General features: G+C 37.6%; 1 long non-coding RNA gene across 1 annotated transcript; it reads left to right on the top strand.

The window, feature by feature from the left end:
- Nucleotides 1–3,481: 3,481 nt before the first annotated feature.
- LOC123647145 lies at nucleotides 3,482–5,154 on the top strand. Its single transcript, XR_006738146.1, has 3 exons — nucleotides 3,482–3,537; nucleotides 4,189–4,402; nucleotides 4,628–5,154. It is a non-coding gene; the product is annotated as an uncharacterized LOC123647145 (long non-coding RNA).
- Nucleotides 5,155–17,388: the final 12,234 nt, after the last annotated feature.

Raw genomic sequence — 17,388 nt, 5'->3', positions numbered from 1 at the left:
TACGTAAGTATGCAGTTTTCCTGGTAGGGTCTTTCATAATTTTAGATTGGAGTTAATGAGAGTGTGCCAAGCTTCAGGCAAACTTACTTTTTTAACACACTGATTTACATACACACATAAAGATTCATTGAGATTAACTTAAGAGTTTACAAGTAGTACTTATTAAAATGTAATTATGTATCTAATTCATGAACATCCTTTCTGAGTAAAGAAAGGCAAGCATTTTTTCTGCTTTCTAAATTTTTTTCTTGTGTAACAAGAAATTATCTCTTGTCTTTTTCACTAAATGTCAAGCCCTTGGGGGCAAAAAGGCAGAAAAATCTCACTTAGCAACCCCTGCTCTCTCTCTCTCTCCCTCTCTCTCTCACACACACACACACAAAATAAATTGTGTTTGTGATGGGGGCAGGATTGTGGAGAGTACCCATAAGAGGAGGCCATTAAACACGTGGCTCTCCTGGTGTTGGTAGTGATTCAGTTTATTAACATCTTTTCTGGAGTGAATCCACTAGAATACAACTGGATTTTTACTGAGTATTGAATACTGCAATTTCTGGAAGTATATTACAGTTATTTGCTAGAATAGGATACTGTTACAGGTTGAATTATGTTTTCTGCAAAATTCATAGGTTGAAGTCCTAACCCTCAGTACCTCAGAATGTGACCTTATTTGGAAATAAGGTCATTGAATATGTGATCAGTTAAGAGGAGGTAATCCAGGAGTAGAGTAGGCCCCTGATCCAATATGACTGGTGTCACTATAAAAAGGGGAAATTTGGACACAGAGACATGCATACAGAGAGAACACCTTGTGAACATGAAGGCAGAGATTGAGGCCACACAACACAAGCCAAGGAATGCTAAAGGTGACCAGCAAACATATTGGGCAACAGGCACGGAAGAGATTCTCCCTTGTAGCCCTCAGAAGGAACAAACACTGCCAACACCTTGATCTCAGACCTCTAGATTCCAGAACTATGATACAATAAATTTCTGTTATTTAAGCCACCTCGTGGTGGTACTTTGTTATGACAGCCCTAGCAAAGCAAAACAGATATGCTTTCCTCTCTCATCTCCAATTTGAATAATTCCCAGCACGGGTGAGAAAACACCCAAACTTCCTATCACACACTTAAAAAGAAACCCTGGCAGAATGGAAGAATCATGTCCCACAGTAAGTTTGTCAAGTTCTAGTTTTATCCTCCAAAGACATTTCTGCACAGTTACATGTTATTTAGGTTATTAAGTATGAAATGTCCAATTTTGAATCAAAAGTTGTAGATATCTCAAACAAGAAAACAGTACAATTAATCAAAACATGTGCCTAAACTATCTACACAGTTTTACCATCTTAACAGTAGGTTGTTTATGCCAGCAGCGAAGAAGCCTAGAGAGTGAGTGGTCATGAAATCACCAAAGGCGTTTTCCATAGCTTGTTGAGAATTGAATACTTTTCCTTGCAAGAAGTGGTTCAAATCCTGGAAGAAGTGGTTGTCAGGTAATTCAAGGTCTGGTGAACACAGTGGATGACAGAGTTTCCAAATCCAGCTTCTGTAAACTGAGCAGCATTGTTTGTGCGACATGTGATCGAGCCTTGTCTTGCAAGAAGATTGGCCTATCTATATTGACCACTCTCAGCTACTTAATCAGAAGCATCCTCATCATTCTGTCCAACTGGCTGCAGTAGACATCTGCTGTAATGGACTGACCAGGTTTCGTGAAGATATAGTTGATAATACCAGCACTGGACCACCAAACAGACACCATTAGCTTTTTTGATGAATATTTGGTTTTGGACTGTGTTTCGGCACTTGCTTCATCTTTCTCCAACCATTGTGCCAAACACTTGCAATTGTCAAAAACAATACATTTTTCATCACACATAACAATAAGGTGTAGAAATGGTTCGCCTTTATGTTGTGACAGCAAAGAAAGGTAAGCTTCGAGACAATTTCTCTTCTGACACTCATTTAATTCATGCAGAACCCATCTATCCAGCTTCTTTAACTTGATGATTTGTTTCAAATGGTCCAACATTGTTGGAATAGTAACGTCAAACCTTACTGCTAATTCCCACATAGGTTGAAATGGATTTGCTTCCACTACAGCTTTCAGCTGTCATTATCCACCTTGGTCTCAGGTTGCCCACATGGCTCATTTTCAAGATTAAAATCACCAGAATGGAACTTCTCAAACCATCAACATACTGTGCTTTCATTAGCTACACTCTCCCCAAACACTTCATTGATATTTTGAGCTGTCTGTGCTGCACTGGTTCCAGGACAAAACTCATATCTGAAAATAACACGAGGCCTCACGCCTGTAATCCTAGCACTCTGGAAGACTGAGGTGGGTGGATTGCTTGAGCTCAGGAGTTCAAGACCAGTCTGAGCAAGAGTGAGACCCCATCTCTGATAAAAAAAAAAAAAAAAGGAACTCTGAAAATAACACAAATTTTTTACTTATCCATTGTTTCACAAAAATTGCTCAAAAAATTTTTGAAAGAGAATCACAAGCCAAAACATGCATTTGCAAGACTGAAGATGTACCTTCACAATAAAAATAAAACAAGAAGTGTCAATGTGAATGTTAGAGATATCAACTGTCAAACTTAGTACGTAAGGAAATTGGGTATTTCATAGTTAATATGGACTCAGGAGCCAAACTTGTTAGGTTTGAGTCCTGGCTCCATCAGTGGCTGTGTGATCTTTTTACCAAGTTATGGAACATCTTCAGTCCATGTTCAACTCTTAAGTAAAATGGGGATACAGTATTTCAGATTGATAGTGAGGTATTAATGAAATAATCCATGTAAAGATGAGACCACAGTGACAGGAGCTCAGAAATGCTTTGATATATGTTTGCTTTAATAATAATTAAACATACTAAATATAATATTGGTTTTCTCTGGGAATGACTTTTGCTTTTGAATTAAAACCACAGCATTGAATTTACATATTTCATAAACTTGATTAATTCAACCAATGATATAAAACTCTGAGTACTGAAATAACGTGTAATTGAGAATATTCTGCTTTGGATTCATATGTTGTAAAAAAAAAGAGTTAATCAAAACTGATGCTGTGCAACAACTGAAAATATGTAGAATATGCCCTTTATTAAAGAACAGCAATTAACATTGATTTCAATTATGTTTTATAGAAAAATCTTAGGCAATCCCTCCTTTTTCAGCCTTGAGCTTCCATTCTGCCCCCCACAAAACAAAGGGCAAGGTTCTATCAGCCTTTGGTGACTCAGTGTAACTGTCATGCTCACCCTGAAAACCTCAGGGACCAGGAGAGGACGGACAGATAGTATTATTTCAATATCCCATACATGCACAGACACCCTCATTAAAAAAAATCACTGATCTAAATGACCCAGTGTTCTCACTTTATAATGCTATGCCCTGTTACCCATAGGAAAACTTTAAAGAAGACACATGACCTTTATCAGTCTTAACTTTCTTCTGGAGTCATACATTGCTCTCTTATCATTACGTACTACCCAGAGCACCGCCTACCATACCTGCTCCAGGTAAACTCCTACTTCAGGGAACCTTTGCTCTGCTCAATCTCTTTTCCTTTTTCTAATCTCTTTCAAAACCTTGTCAGCGCTTTGTCTGGATCCCCTTCAGAAAGTTTATGTTTAAAGTAGCTCAGTAGATTAATCTTTTGCAGGGTATTTGTGATTGATGATACTTCCCTTGTATTTCCACGTGTAACAGTGGAAAGCTGGGGAAATAAAAGCTTGGGAAGTTCCAGGGGCCAACAGTAAATGATGAAACGGTGGGACTTTCAACTGTCCCTTAAAACCACCTATGCTACCTACCTAAAACCTGAATCTGGTGCCATACTGAAGTGATACACTTCTGATTTTATCAAACCTATGGGACACTTAAGAATCTTATTAACACTAATCATATAACTTTTTGGTATCCTAAGAAAAATTGTAGAGTAAAGCAATATGCACCAAATGAGCCGGATTTACTTTCATATCTGAATTTGGCAAATAACATATATAAACTTTTACAAATCACCTCAGGTGTCTTAGACTATCATATTTCATGGTTCAGACATGTTGATACCAGTCTGGAAACTTGGTAAAAATTCCTTGGTCATTTGTTTCAAAACTTTCAAATTCTAAAATACAATAACTAGTCAATTTTCTGTCTTCATGTTGTATTAGGGGTTTTCCAAAGAACAATGATCTCAGAGACAAGCCCTTCAAGGGGACACTTTATGTGACATGATTAACCTGAAGTTTATGTCCACTGGAGGACTTCTTTCAAAAGCAATAATAGCTACTTCAAGAAAGAACTCTCCACGACAAATTCATTTTCCAGATTCTGTAAGCTTACTGTTAAGCAGCAGGAGAAAACATTTCAGGGAAAACTCTAAGGGTAAGTACCATCCAAATGTCATTGTCAGTTTAAAATGGGGACTTACAGTCTTTTAAAGGATAAGCTACTATGAGTGGTGTCCTTTTTTTCTACCATCCTCTTAGCACTTTCTAGGAGCAGAGCAAGGAAGATCTCTTTCTTGTTCAGTGAATGTGAGCAGTCTTACCTGTTGACATAATTGCAGAGTGCAAATGGTATATTCATTTATTTCATTATTTGCCCTAGAACATCAGAGAGGAAAACCCTCAAATGCTCCCACGTACCCAAAGCTGAATGCATTAGCCTCTTTCTGACACCATTACTGTAAGAAGATTTCTCTAAGAGAACCTGAAAGTAATCTTTATGGGTTGCAAGAAGTGTGCACACCCTTTTGGAATTTTATCAGGTAATCTTAGCATGGGGCAGCTCAAACAAACCAGAGCCCCACAGCGTCAGCCTTCACATAGCTGGAGGAACAGGATGCCAGCCCATATCCGTCTCCTTACAGGTGGGTGTTGGCTCATTTTAAGCAGATGGTGGGTTTATGATTCTAACGTGCTTTGTATTTCCCAATAGACAAATATTTGCACTGGAACCAGAATACATACAAAAAAAAATTCCTCAGCTTAGCTTGCAAAGAATATCGGAAGTTTTAGGACACCTCAGCATTAAAACTATTGTAGGAAGTAAGTACATGAGCCACGAGTCCTCTTTCCTTTTTCTTCTACTGAAAATCTTCCCTAGCAAATAAAAGAAAATGTTTGGAAGAAGGTATAGGCATAGTGAGATGTATTTGGGAATTACTATGTTTCTCTCATTCAAACCATTCTTAAAAATGTACAATATAAGCATATTTTAGCTCTAATAAAAGAACTCAAGTGAAGTTCACAGCTTAAGCCAGAAAATGTAGCCCATGTACTTTCCTTTTTCTAGTAATTATGTTGTTTCTTTCCACAGTGTGACAGTGGTCATCTTTTACCTAGATGTGAATGCACTTATAAAGGAATTTGAGTAAATGTTCAACAGGTTTAACAGAATATTAATTTCACATTACACCTTTAGAGCAATGGTATCTGCTCTGTCTCTTCTGCATGAGCTTTTTGGTTTTGTTTTTCATATACTTGTTGAAGAGCTGAATATTAGTATTTGGTAGGGCTTCCCTACCAAACTTGAAAGAGCTGCCCCACTGCAGAGCTATGAGAGGATTTCAATGGGGAGGATGAAGTATGGAAAATGCATTAAGCTCCTACAAGGCAGAAACAAAAGAAAAGCAAGATTCAGCCACTGTAATAAAAATCTATTTCATAAATTTAGTAAATGTTTTAAGTCCTCTAAAATTTGACATTTTGACTTTTTGAAGTAATGAGTAGGAAAATGTATTTAAAATGAGTATTTCCTCAAAAGGGAAGTAGTTTCAACCCTACACTCTCTCATCCCATGTGGCTGGATATTAGATTTAGGAGGGAAGATAATTTGATTCATTATTTGATTCTCTACAAGGAAAAAGTAGTCAGAGTGAGAGAAGAATACAGTTTCCAAGGGGATTTGTACATTTCCAGATGGTCTAGGAGGAAGGTCCAGAGATGCAATATTTGGGTCTTTTAGTCCTCCAAGAACGGCTTCAGATGGCTGGTACTAGGACCAAAAATCTCAGCAACCACTGGGAGAAGGCAGTGTGATAAAACATGGGGGAAGGTAGAATAATAGAGAAAGTCAAAGATGGGTATCTGGGAGAGATTGGGGAAAATATTAGGGAGAAACAGACACATACAAACACATTCATTCTCTCCCCAGTCCCCTCCTTCTACAAGTTGGGAAGAATTAGAGAAGAAAAAAATAACTTACAAGAAGAGAGGCTATAAATTATGACATGAATCTCCATTAATGTTCTTTGAAAAATGCAAGTAAAAATGAGAATATTTTAAAATTCTTTTTGTTGGATGGAGCCATATAGGGCCTGAGAGTTATTTGAGTCAGAATCATTGCTTTGGTCAAATATTCTGCTTAATTATAATTCAACATTTATGAAATATTATCTTCAAAGCACAGATATTAGAATATATCTGTCTTAAATAAATGTAAAACATAATTAAGTTCTTCTTTAATTATTTGTATCTCTCTCTCTCCCCATTCAAACTCTCAGAAGGACTCCACAAAGTTAATGCTTCTCCTGAAACACTTCCTCTTTTTGTTACTATAACTCTCCATGCTCCATTTCCCATCTGCATTTCCAGCCAATCCTCCCTAATAACTTTCCAAGCTCTTCTAATCAACCTCCAAACTTTGAAAATACTAGGGCTCTATCCTAGGTTCTCCTTTATTCTTTACTTACAACCTTTCCATGGATTACCTCATCTAATTCCACTTACTGAAAATCCACTTACATGCTGATGAGTCGCAAACTTTACCTCCAGCCCTGGTTTCTCTACCAAGTGACAAACTCATATATAAAGCTGTATACTTGACATGTCCTCATTAAAGAAAAAGTTATTTCACACTTTAACATATTGAAAACTGAAACCCTTGCTTTCTACCTATCCCCAACCCAGCTGCTCCCTCACTGGGGTAAATGGCATCAGCTTACTTTTTCAGGGCTAAACCTTCCCATGGTTTTGAGGTCATTCATGATTATCCCTATTCCTTGTTCCCCACACCAACCCTTTAACAAGTCCTGATGATTCTAGTACCAAAATAAATTTCTTTCTGCATGTATTTTTCTCTAACTCCAAAGTCACCAGCCTAGGCATAGTCACTATATTCTCCTACATGCATTACTAAAATTACATCTGGTTTTTCCTTTTGTGAGTCAGTAAATACCTTTATTACTGAAACTATAATAACATTTTTAAAAAATGGAACAAGGACAATGCCACTCCCTCGCATAAAACCACTTAATGGCTTTTTAGTGGACTGTGACTATACATGCTGAAATAAGAAAACCCAAATCAAATTGGCTTAAACAATGAAGGTGATTTATGGACTCATAAAAAAAAAATCCTGAAACAGAAGGGCTCAAAATTGTCATCAAAGTACCATTTTCTGCTTTCTGCTGCCATCCACTGTGTTGAATTTCTCCTACTGACAGCTTATAAGATGTCTACAGGACACCATCAGGATAATAGACTTTCTTGTTTTCATGTCTGCAAGGAGGGAGCCACGGTGCTGTGGTTTCCCCTAATTGGCTCTCCTGGGTCACAGCTCACCCCTGAAACAATGACTTGATCATGGGATTGAAATATGCTGACAGGCCTAAACCAGCCAGAACCCAATTACAGAGCTGAAAAGAAGTCAGCTTCCCCTTGAAGTACAGGACAAACACATGAAGGAGGGTAAGACTCAGAAAAGCGGAAAAACCAAAAAGGGGAATGTGGAAGTTAGGGAGGCAACTAGCAATAATCAGTGATTCATAGTCTGTGGGGTGCTGATGATCCATTCTGCTCCCTTGGTCTTCTCACCAACAGGCTTGTATCAATCTCCCTCTTGCTCCACCATGTCCAGCAACACTGGCTTGCTTATATTGTTCTATCATGCCAACAAGCTCTTTCCAACTTCATATTGTTTGCACTCGCTTCCTCTGCCTGAAACACTCTTCTCTAGCAGCTCTTCAAATGTCTGGTCCCTTTTGTTCTGATCTTAACTCTGAACACTGCCTCTTCTGCTGTGGCCTGCTTGAAAAGCCATGACAGTTGCATACAACCAACCATCTAACCATATGGCCTTAGAAATCACTACATCTCTGTGGGATTTCATCACATACAATATAACTACTTAGAAGTTCATTCCACCTTTAACTACGACAATTCATTTATTATAAACTGAAAAAGATCTTTATTTAATCTAAAAATAGTTACTTGCTATTTTTCCCTTTGACACAAAAGGAAATTCTCGGAGGAGTATAAAAGGAATCAATCTCTTGAAACATTGCTTTCTCAGCAGACAAGAAATTCTGATATAAGAGTTTTTGAAGGAATATAAACTAGCAGATTTAGAGCTATCAAGTCAGGGATCATCTACTGGTTTCAGTAGATGCAGTTGTTTTACTACCTAGTCAGTTCGATGCCTTCCTTTCAGAAGCACTGTCTAAAAGAATTCTAGCTCTTCCTTTCATGAATATCAAGAACTTAGACTGGCCTGTTGTGGGATGTGAAATCGCTAAGTTAAGCCTTTAGGAGCATGACTAAACTTCAAAAATTAAATACTGTGAATGAAAACAAGAATCAGCAACGATTAGCACATTCTCCGCTACAAATGCTTTAAAAAACTACAAATTAATATAAAAGCTTACAAATGTGCTGTGATATTTTGGAAAAAGCTAAATTTATGATAATCAATTTAGAGAAAATAAATTTTACAAGAGAAATGCCAGGATAAAATACAATAACAGATCTCTGATGCAAAAGCTGCCTTTACGTGCGAAAGAGTGGACTGACAGCACCAGCAGCTTCCCCCAAATATTTCACTGGGTTCTAGCTGTGTCCTATAAAACCTCATTCCAGCAGAGACTTAGTTAAATATTGATTACCAAGTCTCGATATGTAAAGATACTTACCTGAGTGAAATGGAATTTCATACATGTATTTGCAAGGCAATAATGGATGCTAATGCTGGTCTTATTTTAGAGCCTCCTAGATCTTTGACATTCTTCTGACTATTTAGTTTAGTGTTGCAGCAACCATTGACAAAGGCTCTTGAGTTGTCATTTTCTTACGTATGTATACTATTGTTTTAACAATAGTGTACATCCAGAATCCGATAGGTTGAAATTGTAAGATATGTGCATTTTACCAAAATAAGAAAGAATCTATTGTAAGAAAGACCATTATTTTATATATAACACTAAAAATGTTGCCGATTCAACTATGACACCTGACCAATTGTAAAAGGCATTCTTATTTAAGAATTGGCATAATGTTGAAAAATGGGCATCATAGAAGAAATATGGTTGTAAAAGACAAAATTTAATACTATTCTTGATTTCTTTTTACTTGCATAAATTTATAGTGCACAAGTGTAATTTTGTTACATGGACATAATTACATAATGAAGTCAAGGCCTCATTCTTACTGTAGGAAATAATATGAAATAAACTAGTTAAGAAATATAGTTTATCTTCCAGTTTAGACAGTAACTGGATTTAGCTTATCCAACTGCTATTAAAGACTTCAGTGAATGGATAAAAATGGTCTGTTTTTAATATATAAGATAAACTGCATGAGACACATTTATCTCAACCTACTGATATTTAGTTTTACAACTGCTCAAGTTTTTAATTAGTTTATTGTCTTAAATAGTAAATGTTTCTAAATGAAATCTTATTTATACCAATTTTTGGCATAGACTCACTTTTCCAGAGGGATATCAAAATTTAACGTCAAACTAGCCAGATATATGTTATCATAAAATCCAAATTAATGATAGTTGACAGTATGACTTCAGAGCAACACAAAAGACACTGTTCCAAAGTGATACTTACCATTATGCAGTTGCAATATTAAAAGTGTTCAACCTCAAGTTAACTTTCTTTTCCCTCTGCTGGACCTAGATGCTCAGACTCATCAAAGGCAAAGGTTTAGATTAACAGAACAAAAATGGACCAGAAAAAAAATAATGGTGTATAATAATAGTGCCCTCTCCTCAGGAGTTACACAGCAGTGCAGAGTTTTCCAGACAGAAGTATCAAAGCAAGATAAATTCAGGGCAAATTTCACTGGATCTTAGCATCAAGACAAACCACCACGCTTTCCGAAAGGGCAGATTGAAGTACCTTCCTAGGGGGCTCCAACTGATAGGTGTTAATTAACAACATAATCTGATTCCTGGCGTCAATAAAGTACTATTTCCAGGAATTCTTCTGCTCGTTGTTTGGCTTGTTGCACCTCTGCAGTCAGGCTTCATTCAATTTCTCTCAGCTCTCCTTGACAGGGCGTCGTGTCCAAGAACCCAGCTTTAATAATATAGCAGAACACCCAGCTTAGGGTCTAACAAGTGTTTGGTAAATGGTAATTATTCATTCAATGAATATCTAATATTACCGTTATGGGCTGCAAAGAATCATGAGTCAAATAAATGCAATCAAATCCCATCTTAACCTGCATGTATTTTGAGCTCTTTACTGCAACAATCCAAGTGTAAAAAGGAATATTGTATCCATTTACCACTGGTAGGAATATTTTCTGCCAACTTGAACATATAGTCCAGCACACACTGTCTGTATGTGAGTGCTTCTTAGAATATTTATATTGTCACATGTATATCCTCGTGCTAATAGCTTGAAACTTGGAGGCACCCACTCTCCTTTCCATCTGCAGGCATGACCTCCATGCCCCCACCATCTTTCTATTTTGGTATATGAATTAAAACCTCAGTCTTTAGCATAAGGCAGGGGTTTGATTCCTGGCTTCAACATTTTAGTAGTTTTGAAATCTTGGACAAATTACTAACCTCTACAAATTTATTTACCTCATCTACAAAATTAGAATAATAACTGTGTTATAATGTTATTGTTAGGATTAGAAACAAATGATTGTATATTTCTGGCACATGGTTGACTCTCAATAGATGGGAAAAATATTATTAAAGTTCTTTGTGTTATAAACTGTTCCTCCTGCTAAGTACAGCTAAAAACCATGGATATCATATACGTAAAACAAATATAAGAAGATTCTCAAAGATAGAGAAGAAGGAGGCAGAGAGAAAAGATGGCAAGTCAGAGACCTTGGGACTGGAGGAATGACAGAGTGACGAGCTCTCTGGGTTTTCTTTTTGCCTCAAATATCCTACACTGGAGATGAAGAATCTGGCAACCTGACACCACCAATGAACACAGAGAAAATAAGCTCCAAGAAAAGCCTGCTCTTTCTATCCAAGGGAACAAGAAAGGCACAGCCCAGCAAGACAGAAAACTTATGGACAATAACTACTTTACTCCACCCAAACACCATGGAAAAAGTTGTGGCTTCACTACTACCTTTGTCAGCAAAGGCCAAGTGGAGAACCAGGACATCCACCACCACCTGGTGATAATGCCGTATCCCTCCGAGGTATGATGGCGTCAAGGAGACATGTCTGCTAAGCTGTGATCTGAGTCTGTAAAGTATAAATTTTGGTTAAACTTTTTTTTTTTACACTAATTCAAGATTTCCTGAAATCTGTTCCATGGAATGCTAATAGACTTTCTAGCAATAAGAACAACAGTGAAACCCCTTCCAAAATTTTTTTGATCAAATAATCCGAAAAAAGATTTGGTTAAGCCAAGTTAAATAGATTTCTTTCCTGCAGAACTTCATAAAGTCTTTATTATGCTAATGAGCAATTATCCATGGGCACTGTACACTTTAGTGATTTCCAAGCTTATGTGACCATAAAACTATTTTCCCAGGGAACATCCCTTAGGAATAATGCCCAGCAACTATCATTTAGGAAACACAGAACTAATAAATTGCTTTCTCTTGTATAACGTGCTGAATGAAGAAGAATCTATTCAGCATGTACCCCAGAGCTAGAATTCCAGACAGAGGCATAGGAAGAAGGCAACATAGCAGTATTTCCAGCTGGGTCAATCACTTTTCTAATTATGTTAAAATAAATAGGGCTTCTAGACAGCAGATATTTTGGAGATAACACATCTTTTGATTCCCAGGTTTTAAAGTAAAATCATAGGTAAGTGGATGTCATTTGGTCCAAATTCGCCTACCCACTTCACCACAGAGCTGTTCTCTCTTCTCATATATTTCATGTTTTGACTATTTCCTTTTCTTTTCTATTGAAAACTTAATGCCCTAAACTTTCTGGTACATAGCTGGGGGTTCTAGGGAAGGACAGAACAGTACAGTTAATAAGAGCTTACTCAAGAGCTGGACTCTCCAGATTGAAACTCTAAGTCCAACACCCACAATTTACTAGATGTGTGGCCTTGGGTACATCCCTTGGCCTCGGTTTCCTCCTGTATAAACTAAATAGCTAAATTTAGGAATTGAACTTATTTGAATAAATCTCTTGCTATTCAAACTCCCACTACTTGCTATCTTCAGGAACCAAATTGATTTGGATAGTATGATATTGTCATTTTCCAATTTTGCTACCCAAACTCAATAATGAAATAGATTTGATAGTGTGGTACCGACATCACAGAGTTGTTATGAGGATTAAGTTAATTAAGCACTTATGAGAGCGTCTGGCAACAGTATTTGCTATTCCTATTATTTCTAGCTTATATGATATAATATTCCATAAGGAATATTTATGATAGACTTCTTCTGGCAATTTATTCTTATTTAACACAGGGTCTTGCTACTTTAACCCAAAGTTCTATTAAAGGACTGATCTTCAGATTTTATTTATGTATTTGTTTATTTTGCTTTGTTTTATTTCTTTTTTAGGAAAGAAAATAATATGGGGCTATGAACTAGAAAACCTCATTTCTAGTCCTATCTCTGCAAAGTATTAATACTCATCGTAACACATTAGGCATGGAAGTGATCTCTTGAAATTTCAGTTCATTCTTTGGAAAAGTGGAATACATACCTACCCTTCATACCTAGTTACATTAGCAGAGAAAATAAATATAAAAATGCCCTGCAAACAATAATGTGTAACACTCAGGAAAGAGACTGATTGTCACTCCACTGAGATCACTTTTATTCTATTTGTGGGATATAACCTCAAAATGACAGTCCTAATCCTAAAACCCATGTGAAACCCAGAGTCATGAATTTGTTGTTGCTGCAGAAACCAGAGCATCTTTCAGACTGATTAACAGACTGGTGGTTATACAACAGGAGATTTTAGAAACAATATTCATTGACACAACCAACAGTTATTGAACACTTAGTAGGCACCAGGAGCTGTTCTTGGTGTAAGCCCAGTTGAATCATGGGCATGTGCCTCATTACCAACAGAACCAGAGGTGGAATGTAACTTTCCCCTCATCTGCCATCTGGCTGATTCTTAGCAAATCATGTATATTTTTTGATCAAGCTTCCTTTCTTTGTAAAAATGGCCCCCTGTTTTATGAGACTAGGACTATTTGTAAGATCATGTTACTAAAGTGTTTGCATTTCCTCAAAAACAAAGTATAACTGGAAACCAGCCTACTTATCAGTACTGTGACAGGGGACTGATTTCCAGTGGCAATGCCTGCTTTGTTTTTCATTCATGTTTGTCTCTCAGAAATTTAATAACTTTATCTAAATGTTCATGAGCCCTTCCTGTATAGCAGTACCAAAGGTATTTGCAAAGCATTTAATATTTAGCTAAGCCTTTATAATATCACTGTTTATTTTCCTCCTAGCAACCTAACCTACATCATCACTATCATGTTCTTTTTAAAAATGGAGAAGCTGAGCTCCCAATGCATACACAGTTTATCAAATGTAACCACCAATGTTATATTCACTTATTTAAAGTCAAGTGAGAAGTCATCAAGTTGAATAACATTTTTAACTTTTTAAAAAGTTTTATCCCCTAAGTATAATTTATCATACAAAGATTTAATTCTAGCAGGAAAAAAAAAGGCCCAGATAGGATATGTACCCAGTACCACACAATAAAAAATATTACTATGCTATTTAATATGAAAGAAATTCTCCTTTCTCTCCCTATTCAATATCCTTTTCCCCTTATCCCAACTATCTGCTCAATTACCTACAAAATATGCTGTCAGTTTATCTCATACGAATATGAAATTGCAAAAATGAAAAACCAACCAACCAATGAACCCAGGCAACTCAAAACCTTAGGTTAAAAACAAATGGAGGCCAGGCACCATGGCTCACACCTGTAATCCTGGAAGGCCAAGGCGGGAGGATCGGTTGAGGTCAGGAGTTTGAGACCAGCATGAACAAGAGTGAGACCCCATCTCTACTAAAAAGAGAAAAAATTAGCTGGGCGTGGTGGTGCGTGCCTGTAGACCCAGCTATTGATAGGCTGAGGCAGGAGAATCGCTTGAGCCCAGGAATTTGAGGTTGCTGTGAGCTAGGCTGAGCCATGGCACTCTAGCCTGGGTGACAGAGAGACCCTGTCTCAAAAAAAAAAAAAAAAAAAAACAAATAGAAATAGTCATTAAGTGAATTGCATACAGTCTCCTCTATATGACTTCCCTAATTTAAAAAAAAAATGTTTTCCTGAAGAAAGATCATAAACCCTGGCTATCTGTGGACACTTAAAGTCATGCTGTCTGATCTCAGCTGGGCCCTTATTGTCCGACAACTATTTTATACACCTTTATTGATTCTTATCCCACTCATAACTGCTGTTCCAAATCTTTTCCTCCTCCAATATCCAACTTTGCTTAAGTAAACAAAACCATCTCTTATTTGCAAGGGAGATTAAAGCCAACCACACTGAGTTCCATCAACTTCCCTTCCCTCTCCTCCAATTGTTACTTGCTTCTGAAGAAGAGATATATTCTACTTTTTTGTCAAGGAAAACCCTTCCACAAAAGTTTTTCCCCTGCTTCACTATGGCTCCTTTCTTCTCTTCAGTTCCTGCAGTCCTTTTGAGATCCTTTTGCTGTTATTATCTCTAACAAGCTTGGATGGCCTCTACTTTAAAATAAACCTTTATCAACTCTGCTACTGCCTCAAACTATAATCCTTTCTCTCTCGCAATTTCTTGGGTTACTGGTATTTAGTTTTCCACAAATTATTCTCTACCCAATCACATCTTAAAACCCTAAAAACTGGCTTTTTCTCTCAATCATCTACTTTCACATCATATAAAAGGACATATTTATTCATTCAGCAAAGACTTTTGGAGCACATTCTATCCTTAGAGTTGGGGATACAATAGTGACTGAAAGCCTGCAAGCTAGTGGGGAATACAGCTAAGAAACCGCTGAACAGATTAAAAGATACTTACATGAGGTACCTCATGAAGAAAATGAACACATAAGACAATAGATGACAGTAAGGGAAGCCTACTTACTTGAGTACAGTGGTCAGGGAGGCTTTTCTGAAATGGTGGCCAAAATAGACAGTTGTCCTAAGAATAAAGTAGAATAACCCTTCAGAATAGAGTGATCAGATCTACAAAGACCTGAGGCACGAAAGCACTTGGTGCTATTGAGGAATGATCCAGTTCAAGTAGGCAGGTAGGGCATAAAGGAAAGAATCAAGGACCCTGGAAAGCAACCTACTGGAGTCTGGTAACCACTGAATGCTCAGACGTTGATGTGAATTTCAGTAGAAAAATCCAGTCAGGCAGGCAGAAAACCTTATCTAGAAGTGGCAGTTAAGTTCAGTCCAACAATTCCAGAAGAGAGGTCCAACTTGGAGAACTAGGGAACTCCAACAAGTAAAACAGCATGGAAATACCCAGAAACAGGCAACACTCAGAGTTTTCAGTTTGCAGCACGAGGGAATTCTGTGACCAGATAGCAGAGTCCCAGTTACTGAATTCCAGTTCCAGGGAGGTTTCTGGAAGAGTAAGGACGGGACTGTATGTCAGAAGGACCAAGGAAGGAGGTGAAACTTAGGCCCAAGGACCAAAATGAAGACTCAGTCATATGAAATAACACAGAAAACCATTTACCAAAACTAGAGGAACTTGTTGGGCCTGAGCTCCTGAGGTTCAGCTTTTGAGTGGCAGAGAGTGAATACTAGGAAAGTTCAGATTAAAAATAAACTGTTTTTTCAAAGATTAAATCAAAGGTCTCCTTGTTACTGTCTCTCATGATCTGTTTTCAGTCTTCATCGTCCAAGGCCCTTCAGATACAATATGTCCATCCCACATTTATTCTCTTTCACCCAGTCACTAGACACCTTTTAGGCTAAAAATCTCGAAGTAAAATACATTTCCTCCATTTTTCATCAAACTGATTGCCAATTCAGTCTCTTCTACCTCCTCTGTTCCTCATTTTCATTCCCACGGCTACAACCCAATTTAGTCTATCATTAAAGTGTCATCTAGAATTCCAAACAGTCTTGTATACTACCTTTTCTCCCCATTCAAGACAATATAACAGATTTTTTTTTCTTGATTAAAAGCCCAGCTCCAATCATATGAGTCTCCTTTAAAATCATCAGTATAGGCCGGGCGCGGTGGCTCACGCCTGTAATCCTAGCTCTGGGAGGCCGAGGCGGGTGGATCGCTCGAGGTCAGGAGTTCGAGACCAGCCTGAGCAAGAGCGAGACCCTGTCTCTACTAAAAATAGAAAGAAATTATCTGGCCAACTAAAAATATATATACAAAAAAAATTAGCCGGGCATGGTGGCTCATGCCTGTAGTCCCAGCTACTCGGGAGGCTGAGGCAGTAGGATCGCTTAAGCCCAGGAGTCTGAGGTTGCTGTGAGCTAGGCTGATGCCACGGCACTCACTCTAGCCCGGGCAACAAAGTGAGACTCTGTCTCAAAAAAAAAATAAAATAAATAAAATAAAATAAAATAAAATCATCAGTATGTTAAAAGAAAAACTTTAGACAAATTAAATTTAACAGAGTTTATTTGAGCAAAGAACAATTCATGAATTAGGCATCACTCAAAACCAGAAGAGGTTCAGAGAGCTCCACCCAGCAGGGTAAGCAGTGAGCTTTTATAGGCCGAACACAGAAGCAAAGTAGAACAATCACCTGATTGGCTACAGCTAGGCAGCTGCCTTATTTGAGAATAGTGTGATAAGGCAATTGCCTTATTTGGGCATGGTGCAATTAGTTAGCTCCTATAATTGGCTGAAACCTGGCTATTTGTTTCAAAAAACATGCTCCTAACTTAGGTTTTGGCTTGTTTATGTACAAAGTTAGGTTGCAGTTTGTTATGTAGGAACTCAAAGTACAAAAACAGACTCAGGCTAATTCTTCCTACATATTTATTAATAATTTAACAAGCAATTTCCATTACCGACCAAATCAAATACAAACCCCTTACATGGCAATCCATGTCTCCTCATGTTTTGATCACAGCTGCCCTGTTTGGAGTCTTGGCTCCCACTCCTCCCCTAAATATCCTCTATGCTCCAACCAAAGGGCTGGTGTGCATTTTTCTATCTCCCTTTATTCACCCAGTGCATATTTA

Source organism: Lemur catta, chromosome 11 (assembly GCF_020740605.2).
Source record: "Lemur catta isolate mLemCat1 chromosome 11, mLemCat1.pri, whole genome shotgun sequence".
NCBI lineage: Eukaryota > Metazoa > Chordata > Mammalia > Primates > Lemuridae > Lemur > Lemur catta.
The sequence above is the reverse complement of the archived record's forward strand: the minus strand, read 5'-3'. Positions and strand labels throughout refer to the sequence as shown.